The following is a 21,720-nucleotide window of genomic DNA, read 5'->3' as shown; positions in this document are numbered from 1 at the left end:
TGTGAGAGAGACAGCGAGCACTTAAATGTTTGGTTTGATTGTTTTTGTTTGAGGAATAATCTAGATTTTTAGAGCAAGGTCGCCTAAGGTTATGTGAGCTCTGTGATAAGGCAAAACCAATCCATGGTACGGAGCCGTATCCTCTCTCCACCCTCTGGCTGTCTTCCAAGAGAACTGGGAAGATGCTGAGCCCTCTAACTCAAATGTGGTTGTATTTGATGCTTAGGTCTCACAGTGTCACATTAGTCATGGTTCCTTGCCCTCTGGGTGGGGCAGGATGGGGTTTGTTCTGATGAAATCTGCACCTAAGGGGAGGAAACTCAGTGGGGAATTAGCTGGTAAGAGGAAAACTCTTTTTAGAATCAAGTGATACCTGATTTTCACAGGCAAGCTGAATCTCCCTTTCTCCCCACACCCATCGGTGTAAAAAAATTGTATTTCTTGTTTTAGAGAAAGCTCTAAGGGTTTGTAAGCCACAGTTACAGTGTCCTTGGAGAACTCTGACTTCTCTGTCATTGCCAAGGAGGAGGTTAAAATGAACATTATACTTCGTCTAGTTTGGGAACTGAGTTTGAACCCAGAGGAATGGAGATTGTTTGGGACAGAATATTTGAGTTGTTGCTCATGGTTCATATCTTGTCCTCATTCTGTCTCTAAAGCAATTTTCCCAAACCCTTTTCCCTTTTCTGGTTGCATGTAAATAACTATCCATACAAGATTAGAGCAAGGAAATTAATGACAATTAAAATACAAACCTTTGTTTTGCAGCCATCCCCCAAATGCTTCCTCTTTATATCTGGAAACCTATGTTTCTGTATTTTTTATGGGTTTAGCATCTTTTCCTTTGCAGAAAAATGGTAGGAAATTTCAGAGTCAGTAAAACCCTGGCTTATAAGAAAAGTAGGACACAGAAACTTCATATACTTGGGAAAATCGGTGTGAACTCAAGACTTTATTTTTTTTTTAGAGATTTTATTTATTTACTGGAGAGTTGGGGGAGAGAGCACAGAGAGAGAGTGAAAGGGAGAAGCAGACTCTCTGTTGAGCAGAGAGCCCAATGCGGGACTCGATCCCAGGACCCCAAGATCATGACTTTAGCTGAAGGCAGACGCCTAACTGACTGAGCCACCCAGGTGCCCCCACACTCAAGATTGTAAAAAGTTGTGTGTTTTCCAGCTCTGGGACTTCTCGAATGCCCCAGCTGCTGTAGTGTTTCCTCACTCACCAAGTCTCCTGTGTACAAATGCTCAGATTTGTGTCTTTGATACTTTTCTCCACTAGAAGGAGTCTGGACTCCTTAGACTGCAGCAGTTTCCAAGATTAGAGACAGAAAAAACATTTAAATGGGTCAGAAAATATCCTTCTATTGACAGAAAGCAAGGATTCTTTAAAAACACATTAGTGCCAGTGCTGAAAGGGCAAAGGAGCCAAATTAAAGGTGCTCTATGGACTAAATGTTGAAAAATTTTAAATGTAGTGATAATTTTTATTAAATTCACAACAATACTCAAAAGACGTTTAAAGTAAATGTTTAAAAAGGTGAATAAAAGAATGGTGAAGATGAATAGATTTGTTCAATTGTTACTTTTGACTGAAATTAATTCGTAAAAATTCAATTTCTATGTCTTGCTAAAAGATAATTTTGAAAAGAAGGCATTATATCTATGAGATTTTCTCATGTAGATATACAGAAGTCTATGTGAAAAAGTTTATTTAACTCATTCATTAGAGAACCAGCCCTATGTTACCACTTGGTCAAAGAAGAAGGCAAAGGACCACATTTTACAGGCAATAAGAATAGCTGAAATGAATTTACAGAGAGATGCAAAATGGGCCTATTTAGAGGCAGTAGTAAATTGCCTTCAACTGTTACTTTGCATTTATATGGACAAAAATTATTTGTACTATTATTAGTTCACTGCAATTTACAGAGTTGTAAAATAGTTTGTAGTGGAGGAAAAAATAAATTATTCTTCTATCTTTCTAAGTTCTCGGCTGGCGCCTCTGTAACAAAAGACATTGATAAGAGTTTCTTGACTATAAACTCTTTGTGACAAGAGAAACTTCGTAAGAAAATGAAGGCTTGAAGAAATGGTTATACCTGAGGGTTTTAGTGCTAGGTTTGATGAAGAGTGGAGAGCAGTAGAAAAATGTGATAGGCACACAACTGTACCCCTGAAACAATTAATACATTATATGTTAATTAAAACAAAAGAAAGAAAAATGTGATAGGGCAAAAAAAGAGTATGAGCTTAGTATAGTAAACTGTGGTAAACAGGAAGACCTGTTGGTTCAGATTCCTCTTGGAGTCTTGGAGATAAGGATGTTCTTTTCCCCAGTGTATGAGGGGTGGGGAACAACCTCTTACATGAAGTTCTTAGGACTTGCTTCTGAAGCTCAGAAAACTCTTCTGCACACGCCATTGCTCAAATCAGCTTAAAACATTCCATATGTCGAGATGCCATTTTGGGGTAGTGTGCCCTGAAGCCCAAAGACAATGAAACTTGGAAAAGTGTGCTAGACAGGACAGCCAATAATTTTTTTTTTTTGCCTATTTCAAAGTCTTTCACAATTTTTCCTGACAGTCTGTTTATAAAGTATATAAATGTCCTTTTTTTTTTTTTTTTTTATGTCCGCTGTTAACCTTAAAATAAAACTGCCATTATTTTCCAGGAAAAATGGGTTATTTGCGAAAAGCAGAAAATTGCTGTCCAGGACAAGCAAGCAACAGCAAGAACTGTAGGCAGATCTGTCAAACAAAGAAACATACTCTTTTATAGTAGAAAGAGGGAAGTTGAGAGGGCTGTTATAAACAAAAAGTCCATTGGAGTAAATTAGAAGTTTGAAGTATAGTGGCTTTTCATTGGCTGAGCTGTGACTGTCTCTCATTGGCTGGGCTATTGGGCTAAGGAAAAAAAGCTTTTTTTCGTCCTGCTGGGATAGTAAAGTAGCATTGGCTTGTGAGGTCCATGTCCTTCTGTTGGAGTTGCAATTGACTACTAATGGTAGGGCATGAGAGCTCCCCTGCCGAAGCTCTGGATTCTATTGTACTTTATTTTATTTTATTTTTTTGCTCCTGCTTCTATTTTAGTGAGGTTTCCCAATATTAATGTTCACATAGTGTATAGGAAAGAATGTATGCGGGGAACATCAGACGAGGTAGATATTGTTCCTAGAAAGAGAAAAACTGACCCAAACCAGCAGCTACATGGAGTCACAGGAGAATAGAGATTTGACATTTATTCAGCACACACAATAACCAGGCAGGAAGATAGTATATTCCAAGAAAATAAAGGAGGCAAATTATCCCAAAGAAGAGAATTAACTATGTAGGCTTAACCCCTCACCACCCAGGAGAAGATAACTCTACATCGTTGCTATGCAAAGTATGGTTCAAGGACCAATAATAGCATCAACACCACCTGCAAGCTTATTAGAAATGCAGAATCTCGGGTCTTACTCCAGACCTACTATGCAAAGTTTGTATTTTAACAAGATTCACAGGTGAACCACCATAAAGTTTGCAAAACCCTGATCTAGATATTCTGCTAATTATAATGAGCTACTAATGAAACAGAAGTCTCCAATTACTCCTGTAGGCCAGACTATTCTATCATTGTGGTAAGACTATTGGTTAGAGATACTGCCAGCATAGAACACATGAAAGAATGTATCATTTTGTACATAGAAACTATGAATCAAAAAATTAAAGTCCATAGGTAAAGCATTTTACTGAAAGTGAAAGTGAGTTTTAACTGTAGATAGTCCCTGACTTATGATGGTTTGACTTAGGATTTTTTAATTTCACAATGGTGGAATAATGATATGCATTCAGTAAAAACTGTACTTCAAATTTTGAATTTTGATCTTTTCCTTGGCCAGCGAGGTATGATACTCTCTCGTGATGCTGGACAGCGGGAGCTCCCAGCAGCTCCCAGTCAGCCACCCAATCACAAAGACCAACAACTGATCCACTTAGAACCATTCTGTACCCACACAGCCATTCTGTTTTTCACTTTCAGTACAGTAGTCAATACATTACATTCAACACTTTTAAAGTAGGCTTTGTGTTAGATGATTTTGCCCAACTGTAGGCTAATGTAAGTGTTCTGAGTGTTATAGGATTACTCAGGCTTTAGTGCCCACGGTTCTTGGTCATGCCACTTGGGACAATGAAGAGGTAGACCAGACGAAGAGTGGTGGACAGCAAAGCAAAGTTTATTGAGCAGTAGTATGAAGCTCCCAGAGAGGGAGAGGACCCGAGAGGGCTGCTGTTGGAGTTTCTAAGTTTAGGGGGTTTTTAGGAACTCCTTTGTGGAACTATCTTAAGCAATCAGAGTGGGCTGAGTCATGCCAATCAGGACTTCGGTCATGAATCTGTCTACCTATTGGGCTAATGTCTACGTGCTAATGGTTTGCTGACAATCGGGCTAATGTCTATGTGCTAATGGTTTGCTTTTTTTCTGACACCTGGGATTTTATATCTTAACTGCCCCTTGTCCCTGATAGAGGTTAATTGTCTTATTTTAGGACGTTTTGCAGAAGTCATTTCTGCAAAGGTTGCAAAACAGAATACTAGTGTCATCCTGCCTAAGCTGCAAAACAGGATGTAACTGCTGTTTTATCTTAGTTGTTCTGACTCCATATTTTCTTGTTGGGGGCCCTGGTCCTGACTACATAACTGTCCAACTAACTCCTAGTACGAGTACACTTATTTTTTAAAAAAATGACTTATTTATTTGCGCGTGCGTGCCCAAGAGAGACACCACCAGTGGGAGGGGCAGAGGGAAAGAGAATCTGAAGTGGACTCCACACTGAGCATGGAGCCTGATGCCAGCTCTATCTCACGATTCCGAGGTCACTACCTTGAAATCACAACCTGAGATTACGACCTGAGCTGAAACCAAAAGTCAGATGCTTAAACGACTGTGCCATGCAGGAACCCCTGTTCTGAATCTGTTTAAAGTAGGCTAGGCTAAGCTATGACGTTTGGTAGGTTAGGTGTATTAAATGCATTTTTGATTCATGCTATTTTGAGATGTAACCCCATCATAAGTTGAGGAAGATCTGTATAATGGAGGTTTAATTTAATTACTAGTGGTTTGGGGTAGAATCATTTGAACTGTGATCAGATTCCAAAACCAATTGAGAATCAATCACTTGACTATCCACACCCTGCAGTACTGGTAATCAATATAATATTGTGTGTTTTGTTTCCAAGTTGTGTAAAACATTTATAAGAACTTGATATGTTAAATTTGTGATTTTAAGTAATTATTTAGAGAGTATAATTAAATAAGTTTTATAATCAATGTTTGAATACCTGGGAAATTTTAACTTCTTACATCTGTCATTTGGTTTATCTGTTCTATGAATAGTGTGTAAATGTTTAGGATAACGTTGGTCACTTAGTATTTAAAGAAATGCTAAGGGGCTCCTGGGTGTCTCAGTCAGTTAAGTGTCTGCCTTCAGCTCAGGTCATGATCTTAGGGTCCTGGGATGTAGGCCTATGTTGGGCTCCCTGCTTAGCGAAGAGTCTGCTTCTCCCTCTCCCTCTGCCCCTTCCCTCTGCTAGTGCTCTCTCTCTCTTAAATAAATAAATAAAATCTTTAAAACAAAATAAATAAATGCTAATTGCTTAGTGCATCATTCAGTTTTCTCCTGCAATGCAATGCTGATGTATAAAATGCAATCCCCCAATCACTTATTCCATATTCATGGCCTTCAGGTGGGCTGGGTGGCTCTCCTTCAGATTGTGAGTTGAGTTCAGGCATGTTCCATGTGTTTCTACTGTGGGACCAGTGGCTACTCAGGGCTTTTCTTAAGGCAGATGGCAGAAGTGGAAGAGAGAAAAGTGGGAAACATGTGACTACCTTAATTCCTTGGCTCAAAACTGACAAGCTCTCTTTTCTGTCCACATTCCATAGTCTAAAGCAAGTCACAGGGCCAAGGCCAGTATCAAAGACGTAGGGAAGAATGCTTTGCCTACAATAAACTGTGACAAAAGAGAGAGGGCTGGAAAATTCTCAGCAAATAATGTAATCATACTTAATACCTATATTAGATCAAATATTGGATATGAACCAAAGCACAAATAGTAGTTATCATTTTCCATGCACAAAAGCCTCTCATAAATAAAAGACTTTATCCACAACAAAGTTCTGAGTAGTGAATGATTATTTATTTTTATGGGGTCAAATGCAATATGATGTGAACTTAACATTATTTGATTTTAGTGTTTTTGAAGTGGGATTGCAAAATTATTCATGAGATAGAAATTTAGAAGAGATTTAGTTTCTTTTTTCTGTCTACAGTGATTTGGTCTTGTGGCCTGGTAAGTGGCAGGAAAGATAAAACAAAACCAAACAAACTCAATTTAATCTGATTTAGAGCGTATTGTGATCCAGTAATTTAAGCTACCTCTTTAGGTGATTCTCAGATTCTCAGATTTCCCACATTTTTACTCCTCACTGCTCTCTTATCTGAGAGTACATAGGGCCCCTTCTCTGAAAGTACATGGGGAAGGAGTATAGCTTACTGTATTCTTATAGTATGGGTAGGGAGAGGGGTCGCTATGACCTTGTCCTGGTTCTTGACTATGTACTGGTCAGCTTATCCAAGTTTTGGCTAAAAATTTCAGTAGCTGCTAAAGTTGTCTATCTTTCCCTGGTTCAGTCAGGCCTATTTACCCTTCTCGTTGGCTTGGCCCCATTTCAGCTCTCTCTGGCTATAGACCTTTCCAAGTCTTCCCCCCATCCAGCCCCTGGCCAGGGTGTTCATCCTGAATACTTCTACTGTGGGATCACCTCTCCTCCTGTCACAACAGGTCCCAAGCAGGCTGCTGGCTCTCAATTCTATGTCCATGTTACCAAGGTAGGCTTTAAAGTGTGAATTAGGTTCTCCCCTCCCACCTCCCCATTTCTCCCAGGGACCTCAGCACTCTAATTTCCTGATCATGCTGGGGGATCTCATGTTGAGGTGAAGTCAGTCAGCGTAGCTGCCCCAGAATCCCACAGGTAAGATGATCACCTTGGAACGTGAGTTTCTCACTGTCCATCTTTCCCTTCTTCTGACCCCTTTTTTCTTTCTCATGATCCCCTGGACCACAAGAGAAAGGATTACTTCTATTTCTCCTCTATCACATTCTTTTTCTACCACAGAGTAGGAAGTTTCTTGGCATAGTTTTATAGGCAAAAGAGGAAAAGCTCTATGTTTTGGTGTGCCAAAATCTAGTTTTTAATATGTTAAGTGGAGCCAAAGAGATGTAGAAAATCTCTTTCACCTTGACAGTTTCTCACTGCAAATTCCTAGTTTACATGTCAAAAGCTGACTGCTACTCCTTTCATTCATAATTACCATCCTCCCCACGATAGGTATCCAGTTGGATGCTTTTAGTTTGTTCAAGAGAAAGTCATGATTAGGAAAAGCAAAGGAGAAAAAACATGTGGATGTTTCAAAGTCCTGCTGTTGCACAGACACTTTGTATTTGTAAGGGCTCAAGTTGAATAATATTTCAGGAAATCAGATTTGTTTCTACTTTTAGATCTATTATCTTCTTAGGCAACATGGTAGAGAGGAATCTAGGGTATACATGACATGAAGGTTGATATTCACTTCTAAACAGTCATTAATTTTTTCTTTTTTTAAAGATTTTATTTATTTATTCGACAGAGATAGAGACAGCCAGCGAGAGAGGGAACACAGGCAGGAGGAGTGAGAGAGGAAGAAGCAGGCTCATAGCAGAGGAGCCTGATGTGGGGCTCGATCCCACAGCGCCGGGATCACGCCCTGAGCAGAAGGCAGACGCTTAACCGCTGTGCCACCCAGGCGCCCCCAGTCATTAAATTTTTGTATGTGTGTATTTCGGGGTTGGGGAAGCAGCCAGAGGTGATGAGAATTATCTAGTAGGAAAGAAAAATAAATTGCTCATCTCAAAATTACCTGTCATTATAGGTTAGACAATAGGAATCCTTGTCATGTCTATCACTCACCCGATCAAAAAAAGTCTCATTTGCATTGTCATGATTATCTGTTCCCTGTGGCCAGACCCTGGGATATGCAACTTTGGTACAAAGAACTGCTGCTCTGTGGCATTAAGCACCTCAGAAGGAGATCCCACCTCTTCTCTTGGTTGACAGCCTCTGGGAAGTCTGGGGGCGCCATTCTAGTAGGAGCCATACATCACAGAATAAATGCTGCCCCTGCTCTTCAGAGCTTTTAAGAAATGGAAAACACTTCATGCCTATCATGCAGCTTCTCAAATCCTGTCTAGAGTAGAGTTTTATAGAATCTCCTAGAGGAGATTTCAGTACCATCCCCAGCTCCACCAGGACTTGCTAAGATCTGGGAGAAGAACTGATTTCTCCAATGAGAAGGAAACACCATATCTACTGCTTCTCTTCTATTACTGTGCTGGCATCCAGGCTAACAGAGACACCTTGATAACAAGACACTTTGATAGCATCACGCCCTGTGGAGTGATACTCTGATATCTTAGTAGAAGATAGTATCTCTCTCAGATAGCTCGCTGGGCCTTTCAAATCCTTTTAAAACTCAGAATCATATTGGTATACACTTTACGGGAAAATCCGGACTCTGAGGTTGATTATCAAGAGGAGAGCTGCAACTGTTTTAGAACCATTCTTGGACAAAGGGAGAAAGAGCATTAGAGACCATTACTGTATTACTAGTCTCTGCAATAGGAACCCAGTTGGCATGAGCACAAGTCCAGTGAGGCTAAAGTTGTATGTTCGGATCTCCAGGATACAGTACCATCCAGGTGCTTTCAGATGAGAAAGCTAAAGTTGAATGAGTTGTCCAGGGCCTACCAGCTGGTTAGTATAAACTCTTTGAAGATAGATATAGGGTCTTAAAAATCATTATAATCCCAGCACATGGCACAATCCAGGTTACAGGAGAGGTTTTTTGTAGAGGGTGTTGAATGAATAAATGAAAGTATAATATAGGGACAGAGAAGGCAATGGGACCCAGCTCAGCTTACTTCTAAACTCCTGTTCTTCCTGCTGGCCAGGATCTGGACACACAATTCATACAGAACTTAGAATCAGGGCTGGCCGCATCTTTTAATGTCCTTTCTGCACTTTTGATGACCAGAGGTGATTTTAGGGCCATAGGATACCTGAGGGCAAACAGGGCTTGGTAGATGCTGGGGTCATCTATCCAGTACCGTGAGGTGGAGTCAGAACTGAGTAGCTGGAGACTTCGTGGCCTGGCTTCACCTGAGGCTGCTGGCCTGCTCAGAGGTGGTGGGATGGTCTTAGGGAAGTTCATGGGTATGGAGGGCAGTGGGGCCTGTGAGCATGCCTGGCTGAATCCCTGTAGAAGGTGAGTTGGTCAGACTTCTTTCATAATTCACTTATTTCCTTCATTTGGTAAAACTGTATCTGGTGGTCACTATATATCAGACAATGCTTAGGAGAAGCAGCACCATCTACGAATGGTAAATAATTCTTTCCCTGAATACCCCGTCATCTCCATTGTTTCTCCTCTGTTTTTGGCCAGGGAAGATGGGGCTTGAGGCCAGAGGCACGGGTCTTTGTCCCACTTCTGTCACCCACTCCCTGGGTAAGCCACTGTGCCAGATTTCTTTGAATGTCCCCTACTGATATACTTTCTACTCTCTTCTATCCTTCTTTTCGCCCTGGGAGGCTAGCCTGGATGGACTGCCCTAGAAAGGGCCCCCTTTCTCTCTGGCTTTGGTTGAATTCAGCAAAAGCAGGGCACTGGCTGGAGATAGGGAGGAGGACAGTGAGGTCAGCGTATTTATTCCTCTAGCCCCTTCTGCCCCAAGTGACCAGAGCTGGCTGGGTCCTCCTGTCAGATAGTCCTTTCCACACAGGCCTCTGGTTTTAGCAATTTTTTTTGTCCTTCAGACCCCGGAAGGTAAAGCTTTTCCATGGATACTGGCTCTGTTGCTTTTCCTAAGCCCTGGTCACAGCTTTATTATAAATAGACAGAGTCTGTTTGCCACATTTGGGAGAGAAGGTAAGTTCTGCTGAGGGCTTGGATGTGGGCTATGGTCAAGATTTGGGGCCGGGGGCAAGCTCTATTCTGTGAGGGGAAGGACAGGGAAGGGGAGAGAAAGGCAGGAAAGTGGAGAAAGGAGGCCTTAAGGTAGAGAGGCCAGAATTAGGCAAAGCTAGCAGAAGTCCATGGTAGCAGCCTAACCCAGGAGTCTTTTAAGAATGAAGTGCCTAGGTTAGTTAAATGTAAACTCTCCCTGTCTCCCCTGAAATCTTAGGTGGAATCTACTGTATTCTGGAATGTTATATGTGGGTGATTTTGGTTTTGATATTGTGGAAACTAAAGAAGGTCACAGGTTTGACATGAGAGGTAATGAGTTGTGGGGTGGGAACAGCTCAAGAGGCCACTTGAGACTGGACCTGAGGGGTCCCGAGGTGGAAAGTCACTGAAATCCTGGAGAGGGCTCCAAGCTTCTCTGGGCCAGGAAAGCGGCAGGAGGGGCTGGGAATACCTCCAGCCATAAATGGCATTGTATGTAAAAATGAAGGATTTAAATAAGATTATCTCTAAATTGATGAGGGATAGACAGACAGAGAGGGAGTTGGGGGCAAGGAAGGAAGTGAACTTATGAAGCCTAGGATGACCATAAGTCTTGATGGCCTGAATCAATTCCAGTTTATTTATTTTTTTTAAATTTATTTTTATTTTTTTGAAGATTTTTATTTATTTATTTGACAGAGAGAGAGAGAGACAGCCAGAGAGAGAGGGAACACTAGCAAGGGGAGTGGGAGAGGAAGAAGCAGGCTTCCAGTGGAGGAGCCTGACGTGGGGCTCGATCCCAGGACCCCGGGATCACGCCCTGAGCCAAAGGCAGACGCTTAACGACTGAGCTACCCAGGCGCCCCCAATTCCAGTTTAAACAACAAATTACACAGGCACTGAATTAAGGTCCTCCTATGTGCCAGGGTCTGCATAGTCAAAGGAGGGGTAAGTAACAGAATGCTTTCTATATATTCATATATATTCTATATATTTCATATATATTCTATATATTTCATATATATATTTCAAATATATATTCTATATATTTCTATATATTTCATATATATTCTATATATTTCATATATTTCTATATGACCCTATATATATTTGACCTATATATATATGACCCTTACCACGAATGCTACCAGTTAAGTATTGTTCTTTCCATATGACACATTTCAAAAATGAGGCTCAGAGTTGTTAGATAACTTGCTTAAATTCACACTTCTGGTAAGTGGCAGAGCCAAGATTCAAGTTCACACCTGTCTCATTCTATAATTTTTTAAAAGATTTTATTTATTTATTTTAAGAGAGAGAAAGTGAGAAAAAGAGAGAGAGAACATGAGCCAGGGAGGGGGGCAGAGGGAAAGGGAGAGATAGGTTCCTCGCTGACCAAGGAGCCTGATGCAGGACTCAATCCTGGATCAGGACCTGAGACGAAGACAGGTGCCTAACTGACTGACACCCAGGCACCCCCAGACCTGTCTCATTCTAAAGCTCATCTTCTTTTCATTCTTTTTTCATCCTAATGCATGAGGAAATTTGGGGTTGTATGACTATATAACGTTGTGATGAGCCTAGTTAGATTGTGTACTGCTTATCCCGCCTAACATATCCTTTTCATAGAGAGCTTTGTAACTCTCCTCACTTCACATGAAATGGGTTTATCTTAGGACCAAATGGATTATGGCTTGGATTAATTAGGAGGTTGTAAGTAACAGATTATCTGAGCAACCATGGCTAAACAATAGGGGTCTTTTATCTAGCATCGAAAGAAGTCTGGAAGTGAGAGGTCTCAGAAGACTTAAGGATGCTTGAGCTCTTGGTCAACGAGGCTGCAATTCTCTTGGCTTTCTCCTCATGGTCACACGATAGCTGCCACTGTTCTAATTGTTCTGCCTTCATCTGACAATACCAGCAAAAGGGAAGGGTTTTCTTCTCATATGACTTTCTCTTTTATCAGGGAAGAAAATCTTTTTACTAACTCACAGCTGATTTTTCTTCACAATTAATTGACCCCCATTGTGTTGCACTCTCATCCTTAAGCCAATGTAAGTAAAGGGAAATGGAAATACCATGATTGGCTTTGGCTGTTTATGATTCATTCCTGGAGGCAGAATCCACCTCCCTGAGCATATTGCTGTCTGACACTTGAACACATTTGACATTCTAGTAGTGATGGAGAAGGGAGGGATAGCAGTTGGGCCTGTAGTGTCTGTTATAGGATTCTATGCTGAAGGTTCATAGTGGTGGATCTGTGTGAGCAGAGCTACTCTGATGAGTCACCGTTCCTATGTGTCGGAAGAGATTGTCCTTAATAACTAAGGCTTCTCTCTCATCCCTGCCCCATGTTTTAATGCAAAAAATTGGATTCAAATTTCTGAGTTTGCACTTATGAGAAATAACTGCCTTTCTTTGGTACATGGTGCTTTCACATAAAGCACACTGTTGTTCCAAATACCCACTCTTTGCTTCAAATTTTTAAAAAAAGATTTTATTTATTTATTTGACAGAGACAGAACACAAGCAGGGGGAGCGGCAGATGGAGAAGCAGGCTTCCCTCCGAGCAGGGAGCCCGATCATGACCTAAGCCGAAGGCAGACGCTCAACCGACTGAGCCACCCAGGTGCCTCTCAAATGTTTTTGAGAAAGAACAATATGAGGCATTTTTCAGGATTGGAAATCTGAGTACTTCCCTTTGGGATAACATCCTCACCATCATGTTTTGTGTTCTCTGTATAGTAGTAGCAGTGATACATTTACAACAGTGATGGTGATGATGATGGTAGTACCATTTATCGAATGGTGCCGGCTACTGGACGGAGAATATTTATACACACATGCATTTTTAATTCTCACAATTGCATGAGATAGGGTTGAATATCCTCATTTTACAGGCAAGAGAACGAAAATTTAGAAAGGTTGCAGGACTTGCCCAATTTTACACAGCTGGAACCTAGGCTCTAAATCCTATCTGTTGACTCCAGTGCGCCTGCTCAATGACTATGGTGCGCTGCTTTCACTAAGTTCATGACATCACCTGGTACAGATGAAGAACTAGGGTGGGGAAAAGGTGGTAGGAAGAGAGTTGTTTTCTAATGGCCAAAACTGATCTCCACTTAGGAGGAATTCAAAATACATTTGTAAGAAGAAAATCTTTTTTTTTTTTAGTTTTTATTTAAATTCCAGTTAGTCAGCACACACTGCAATGTTAGTTCAGGTGTACAGTATAGTGATTCCACACGTCCATACAACACCTGGTGCTCATCACAAGTGCCCTCCTTAAAATTCATCACCTACGTCACCCATCCCCCTATCCACCTCCCCTCTGGTAACCATCAGTTTGTTCTCTATAGTTAAGAGCCTGTTTCCTGGTTTGCCTCACTCTCTTTCTCTGTCCTCCTGCTCTTTCTTATTTGTTTTGTTTCTTAAATTCCACCGATGAGTGAAGTCATATGGTATTTGTCTTTCTCTGACTATTTTGCCTAATATAATACTCTCTAGCTCCATCTATGTCACTGCAAATGGCAAGATTTCATTCTTTTTTTATAGCTGAGTAAGAGCCCATTTTTTATGGATAAGTAATATACTACTTCTTTATCTATCCATCAATTAAGGGCTGTTTCCATAACTTGGCAATTGTGGATAATGCTGCTATAAACATTGAGGTGCACGTACCCTTTTGAATCAGTATTTTTGTATTCTTTTTATAAATACCTAGTAGTGCAACTGCTGGATCATATCTATTTTTAACTTCCCGAGGAACCTCCATACTGTTTTCAAGAGTGCTGCACCAGTTTGCCTTCCCACCAACAGTGCAAGAGGGGTTCCCCTTTCTCCATATCCTCACCAACACCTGTTGTTTCTTGTATTGTTAATTTTAGCCAGTCTGACAGGTAGTTTGATTTGTATTTCCCTGACGATGTGTGATGTTGAGCATCTTTTCATGTGTCTGTTAGCCATCTGTACGTCTTCTTTGGGAAAAGGTCTATTCATGTCTTCCACCAATTTCTTAACTTGATTATTTGTTTTTTGGGTGCTGAGTTTGGTAAGTTCTTTATATATTTTGGATACTAACCCTTTATCAGATATGCCATTTGCAAATATCTTCTCCTTCTGTAGGTTGCCTTTTAATTTTGTTGGCTGTTTCCTTCACTCTGCAGGAGCTTTTTATTTTGATGAAGTCCCAATAGTTTACTTTTGCCTTTATTTCCCTTGCCTCAGGAGACATATCTCGTAAGAAGTTGCTATGGCTGCTGTCAAAGAGGTTATTGCCTGTGTTCTTTTCTATGATTTTATGGTTTCAGGTCTCATATTTAGATCCTTAATCCATTTTGAATTTATTTTTGTGTCTGGAGTAAGAAAGTGGTCCAGTTTCATTCTTTTGCATGTTGCTGTCCAATTTTCTCAACGTCATCTGTTGAAGAGACTTTTCCCCCCACGTTGGATATCCTTTGCTGCTTTGCGAAGATTAGTTGACTATGTAGTTGTGGATCCTTTTCTGGGTTCTCTATTCTGTTCCATTGATCTATGTGTAAGAAGACAAATTTTGAACTATAGTTTAAGAGAAGCATTGTTGTATTTTCAAGGTTACCTGGAGTCAAGTCCAAGCTTTACCATTTACTAGTTGCAAATTATTTCAGCTGCCACTGCTTTAGTATCTTCATGTGTAAACAGGGATAATAATGTTGTCTTCTTCACAGAGTTGCAGGGAAGATGAAACAAGTGAATGCATATAAAGCATTTAAAACAGTGGCTGAACCTTAATGGGTCATTGAAAGGATGTAGAAATAATGTGGGCTTCAATTGGATGGGCTTGTGTTTGAATCCTGACTCTGCTCCTTAATAGCTGTATGACCTGAGCTGAAATTCTGGGCTCTCTGTGCCTAATATTTGCTCGAGTTAATAAATGTTAAGAATATGACCCGCTTGTAACATTATGTCTGTAACTCTTCCTCCTCCTCTATACTCATTTCTTCGTTTTTGGACAGGTCTGATCAATAGCAAGTGACTGGCAAAATCAGGTTGATGCTGCTTTGAGTATAGTAGCTCAGACTCCTCTGCCCTGAAGATAACTAGACCTGAGTGTGGTATCTGAAACGAACGTCTGGCCGGAAGAGTGCCGCAAGTAAAATGCAGAGGGAAATGTCAGGAAAGGCGATAACGGTTATCCACTAGGTATTTTATCTTCTGAATTTCTCAGCTAAGGAATCTGGATACTAAGTAGGAGGCAAAGACGCATGGCTACCTGTTGTTGCTGCTTGTAATAAACATCTTAAAACAGAACGGCTGCGGCTACGGTGTGTTGACAATCCTCCGAGGGTCCCGATTCTTTCTTCTTCCAAAATTACTTCTCTTCTCTCTTCAATAGATAGATAAGAGATGATTACCCAAAGAAAAGGAAAACACTAATTCAAAAACTTATATGCACCCCTATGTTTAATGCAGCATCATTTACAATGTCAAGATATGGGAGTAACTCAAGTGTCCATGAATAGAAGAATGGATAAAGAAGATGTGGTATATATATATATATATATATATATATATATATATATATACAATGGAATATAACTTAACCATAAAAAAAGAATGAGATCTTGCCATTTGTGACAACATGGATGGACCTAGAGGGTATTATGTTAAGTGAGATAAGTCAGAGAAAGAAAATGCCATGATTCCACTTCAATGTGGAATCTAAAAAACAAAACAAGTGAACAAACAAACACAGACTGACAAATACAGAGAACAAACTGGTGGTTGTCAGAGGGGTGGGGGATGGACAAAATAAATAAAGGAGATTAAGAGGTATAAACTTTCAGTTATAAAATAGATAAGTTACAGAGATGAAAAGTAAACCAAAGGAAATATAGAAAATCACATTGTAATATGTTGTATGGTGACTACACTCTTCATGTGTTAATGAGTTGGTTAATGTATAGAATTGGTTATACATTGGTTAATGTATAGACTTGTTGAGCCATATGTTGTACGCCTGAAACTAATACAACATTGTATGTTAATTATACTTAAATAAAAAAAGAAAAGAGTATGTGATTTCTTTAGGGCTCCATTCCTAGTCAGATGCTACCGTAGAGGGAAATCTGACAAATGAATTCACCCAAGAGTTTTAGCGACCTCTCTTAACTGCAGCATAGAGTGAACAACCAGAAAGAACTGCAATTTACAAAATAAGATAAAGAAATGGATTTCTAACCAGAGTTTAGGCTGACAGGAAACTTTCTAAGGCTCCCCACATCTCACGTGGTCTGCTTCTCTCCCAGAAGCCCCAGTAGACTAGGCTTTGTATATGCACTAGGGTAAGCCTGAGAGAGCTAAGGGCAAGGTAGGACTCCAGTGCGGGTACAGAGATTGACTTCCTCTGGTTTTAAGTCTTCATTTGGGATGGGGTTTTTTCCTTAGACACGAACCAAGCACATTTCGTAGCATGAGAACAAAATAATATCTTTTTTTTTAATGATTTTTTATTATATTATGTTAGTCACCATACAGTACATCCCCGGTTTCCGATGTAAAGTTCAATGATTCATTAGTTGCGTATAACACCCAGTGCACCATGCAATACGTGCCCTCCTTACTACCCATCACCGGTCTATCCCATTCCCCCACCCCCCTCCCCTCTGAGGCCCTCAGTTTGTTTCTCATAGTCCATAGTCTCTCATGTTTCACTCCCCCTTCTGATTACCCCCCCTTTCTTTATCCCTTTCTTCCCCTACCAATCATCCTAGTTCTTATGTTCCATAGATGAGAGAAATCATATGATAATTGTCTCCCTCTGCTTGACTTATTTCACTTAGCATTATCTCCTCCAGTGCCGTCCATGTTGCAGCAAATGTTGAGAATTCGTTCTTTCTGATAGCTGAGTAATATTCCATTGTATATATGGACCACAGCTTCTTAATCCAGTCATCTGTTGAAGGGCATCTCGGCTCCTTCCATGATTTGGCTATTGTGGACAATGCAGCTATGAACATTGGGGTGCATATGGCCCTTCTCTTTACTACGTCTGTATCTTTGGGGTAAACACCCAGTAGTGCAATGGCTGGGTCATAGGGTAGTTCAATTTTTAACTTTTTAAGGGACCTCCACACTGTTTTCCAGAGTGGCTGTACCAACTTGCATTCCCACCAACAATGTAGGAGGGATCCCCTTTCTCCACATCCTCTCCAACAATTGTTGTTTCTTGCCTTGTCTATCTTTGCCATTCTAACTGGCGTAAGGTGGTATCTCAGTGTGGTTTTGATTTGAATTTCCCTGATGGCTAATGATTTTGAACATTTTTTCATGTGTCTGTTAGCCATTTGTATGTCTTCATTGGAAAAGTGTCTGTTCATATCTTCTGCCCATTTTATGATTTGTTTATTTGTTTCTCGTGTATTGAGTTTGAGAAGTTCTTTGTAGATCTTGGATACCAGTCCTTTATCTGTGGTGTCCTTTGCAAATATATTCTCCCATTCCGTGGGCTGTCTCTTAGTTTTTTTGACTGTTTCCTTGGCTGTGCAGAAGCTCTTTATCCTGATAAAGTCCCATAAGTTCATTTTATCTTTTATTTCTCTTGCCTTTGGAGATGTGTCGTGAAAAAGGTTGCTCTGGCCGATGTCATAGAAGTTGTTGCCTATGTTCTCCTCTAGAATTTTGATGGATTCCTGTCTCACATTGAGGTCTTTCATCCATTTGGAGTTTATTTTTGTGTATGGTGTGAGAGAGTGGTCAAGTTTCATTCTTTTGCATGTAGCTGTCCAATTTTCCCAGCACCATTTATTGAAGAGACTGTCTTTTTTCCACCGGATGTTTTTTCCTGCTTTATCAAAGATTAGTTGCCCAAAGAGCCGAGGGTCCATTTCTGGGTTCTCTATTCTGTTCCATTGGTCGATGTGTCTGTTTTTGTGCCAGTACCATGCTGTCTTTGTGATCACAGCTTTGTAGTACAGCTCGAAATCCGGCATTGTGATGCCCCCAGCTTTGTTTTTCCTTTTCAACAGTTCCTTGGAGATTCGGGGCCTTTTCTGGTTCCATACAAATTTAAGGACTATTTGTTCCAGTTCTTTGAAAAATGTCCTCGGTATTTTGATCGGGATAGCATTGAAAGTGTAGATTGCTCTGGGTAGTATGGACATTTTAACTATGTTAATTCTTCCAATCCATGAGCATGGAATATTTTTCCATCTTTTTATGTCTTCCTCAATATCTTTCAAAAGTGATCTATAGTTTCTAGCATATAGGTCCTTTACGTCTCTGGTTAAGTTAATTCCAAGGTAACGCATGGTTTTTGGTGTTATTGTAAATGGGATGGATTCCCTAATTTCTCTTTCTTCAGTCTCGTTATTCGTGTATAGAAATGCAACTGATTTCTGGGCATTGATTTTGTATCCTGCCACCTTACTGAATTGTTCTATAACTTCTAATAGTTTGGGAGTGGATTCCTTTGGGTTTTCCATATAGAGTATCATGTCATCTGCAAAGAGAGACAGTTTGACTTCTTCTTTGCCGATTTGGATACCTTTGATCCCTTTTTGTCTTCTGATTGCTGTTGCAAGGACTTCTAGTACTATGTTGAATAATAGTGGCGAGAGTGGGCATCCTTGTCGTGTTCCTGATCTTAAGGGAAAGGCTTCCAGCTTTTCCCCATTGAGAATAATGCTTGCAGTAGGCTTTTCATAGATGGCTTTTATGAGATTGAGAAATGTACCCTCTATTCCTACACTCTGAAGGGTTTTAATCAGGAAAGGATGCTGTATTTTGTCAAATGCTTTTTCTGCATCAATTGAGAGGATCATATGGTTCTTGAGTCTTTTCTTGTTGATATGATGTATCACATTGATTGATTTGCGAGTGTTGAACCATGCTTGCATCCCAGGTATGAATCCCACTTGGTCATGATGGATAATCCTTTTAATGTACTGTTGGATTCTATTAGCAAGGATCTTGTTGAGGATTTTGGCATCCATATTCATTAGAGAAATCGGTCTGTAATTCTCCTTTTTGAGGGGGTCTTTGCCTGGTTTGGGGATCAAGGTAATATTAGCCTCATAGAATGAGTTTGGTAGCTTTCCTTCTGTTTCTATTTTTTGAAATAGCTTTAGGAGAATAGGTATTATTTCTTCTTTGAATGTTTGGTAGAATTCCCCAGGAAAACCGTCTGGGCCTGGAGTTTTATTATTTGGAAGGTTGTTTATCACTGACTCAATTTCTTCATAGTTAATTGGCCTATTTAAGAAATCTATTTCTTCCTGTTTCAGTCTTGGTAGTTTATAGGTTTCCAGGAAGGCCTCCATCTCTTCCAGATTGTTTAGTTTTTTGGCATATAGCTGTTGATAAAAGTTTCTAATAATCCTTGCAATTTCAATGGTGCTGGTCGTGACCTCTCCCTTTTCAGTCATAATTTTAATAATCTCAGTCCTTTCTCTTTGTTTTTGGACAAGTTTTGCCAGTGGTCTATCAATTTTATGGATTCTCTCAAAGAACCAGCTTCTAGTCCTGTTGATCTGCTCTACTGTGGTTCTGGTCTCTAATTCATTGATTTCTGCTCTAATCTTGGTCAACTCCTTCCTTGTCAGTGGGTTAGGCCTGTCCCTCTGTTGCTGTTCCAGTTTCTTGAGGTGAGAATATAGAAACTGCATTTTAGATTTTTCTATTCTTTTGAGTGAGGCTTGGATGGCTATGTATTTCCCCCTTAGGACTGCCTTTGCAGTATCCCATAGGTTTTGGACCGTTGTGTATTCATTCTCGTTGGTCTCCATAAATTGTTTAATTTGTTTTTTGATTTCCTGGTTTATCGAGTCATTCTTGAGCAGGATGGTTCTTAGCCTCCAAGTGTTTGAGTTTCTTCCAGGTTTTTCCTTGTGGTTGAGTTCCAATTTCAGAGCGTTGTGGTCTGAGAATATGCAGGGGATAATTTCAATCTTTTGGTATTGGCTGAGACCTGTTTTGTGTCCCAGAGCATGATCTATTCTTGAGAATGTTCCATGGGCATTTGAATAGAATGAGTATTCTTTGGTTCTGGGGTGTAGTGTTCTATATATATCTATGAGGTCCAACTCGTCGAGTATGGCATTCAAAGCCTTTGATTCTTTGCTTAGTTTTTGCCAGGGTGTTCTGTCTATTTCTGATAGTGGGGTGTTGAGGTCCCCTACTATTACTGTGTTCTTATCTATATGTCTCTTTATTTTGGTTAAGAGTTGGCTTGTGTATCTTGCTGCTCCCCTGTTGGGGGCATATATATTAATAATTGTCATATCCACTTGTTGAATACTTCCTTTAAGAATAATATAGTGCCCTTCTGTATCTCTCTCTATGGCCTCTAGTTTAAAATCCAGTCTATCTGATATGAGAATTGCTACTCCAGCTTTCTTTTGAGGTCCATTTGCGTGGAAGATGGTACTCCATCCCCTTACTCTAAGTCTGAATGCATCTTTGGGTTCAAAATGAGTCTCTTGTAGACAGCAAATGGATGGGTCATGTCTTTTTATCCAATCTGCAACCCTGTGGCGTTTTATGGGAGAGTTTAAGCCATTTAGATTGATAGAGATTATTGACAGATATGATTTTAATGATGCCATTTCTCTTTAAAGTCTTTGTATCGGTTGTGACTTGCTGCTCTGTATCACTCTTGGGGCCTTTTTACCTTTATAGAGCCCCCCTTAATATCTCCTGTAGGGCTGGTTTCGTGGTTACGAAATTGGTTAATGATTGGCGATTTTGGAACGTCTTTATTTCTCCATCAATTCTGAATGACAGCTTTGCTGGATAAAGGATCCTTGGCTGCATGTTTTTCTCTGAAAGAGCTTTAAAAATGCCCCCCCAAGCCTTTCTCTCATTCCAGGTCTCTGTAGACAGGTCTGACGTAATCCTGATACCTTTGCCTTGGTACGTGAGAAATTTCTTTGCCCTGGCCGCTTTCAATACTGTATCCTTGGATCTAATATTTGCGAATTGCACTATGACATGCCGTGGCGTAGGTTTGTCCTGGTTGAGCTTGGATGGGGTCCTCTCTGCCTCTTGGACACGAATGCTTGTTTCCCTTGCTAGATTAGGGAAGTTTTCAGCTACAATTTGTTCAAATATCTCTTCTAGACCTCTGTTTTTCTCCACCCCTTCAGGGATGCCGATGATTCTGACATTGGATCGTTTCATAGAGTCAGTAATCTCCCGTAATCTACATTCGTGGGCGTGGATTTTTTTAAGACCAGCTTCTATTTTCGTTTTTTCTTCTACTAACCCATCCTCCAATTCGCTAACGCGTTCCTCTGCCTCGGTGACCCTGGCCGTCAGAGCCTCTAGTTTTGACTGCATTTGGCTCATAGAATTTTTAATTTCTGTCAGATTCGCTCAAAAATATGGAACGCTTCATGATTTTGCATGTCATCCTTGAGCAGGGGCCATGCTAATCTTCTCTGTATCGGTCCAATTTTAGTATATGTGCTGCCGAAGCGAGCACCAAAATAATATCTTTTAACCTGAATAATATGAACAGTTACAGCTATGATCTTATCTTACACAATGTTTTTTTTTTTCCTGCTCACTCAGATTAGGTCTGCTCAGTCCTGAAGGCAGAAAGTTGTTATTTTGTGAAATTTTTATTATCAGACCCAAACCCCAAAAAACTCAGGCCAAAAGACAAAGTTTTTCCTGAGTTCTTTGCTCAAGAAGTTTTTTCCTCAAGCCATTGCACAA

At 40.3% G+C, this 21,720-nt stretch overlaps 1 non-coding gene across 1 annotated transcript; it reads right to left on the bottom strand.

The window, feature by feature from the left end:
• Positions 1–21,377: 21,377 nt before the first annotated feature.
• Positions 21,378–21,484, bottom strand: LOC117795632. The gene has a single exon (XR_004619706.1). It is a non-coding gene; the product is annotated as a U6 spliceosomal RNA (small nuclear RNA).
• Positions 21,485–21,720: the final 236 nt, after the last annotated feature.

This window comes from Ailuropoda melanoleuca, chromosome 1 (assembly GCF_002007445.2).
Source record: "Ailuropoda melanoleuca isolate Jingjing chromosome 1, ASM200744v2, whole genome shotgun sequence".
NCBI classification, from domain to species: Eukaryota; Metazoa; Chordata; class Mammalia; order Carnivora; family Ursidae; genus Ailuropoda; species Ailuropoda melanoleuca.
This window is presented reverse-complemented; position numbering and strand designations above follow the sequence as displayed.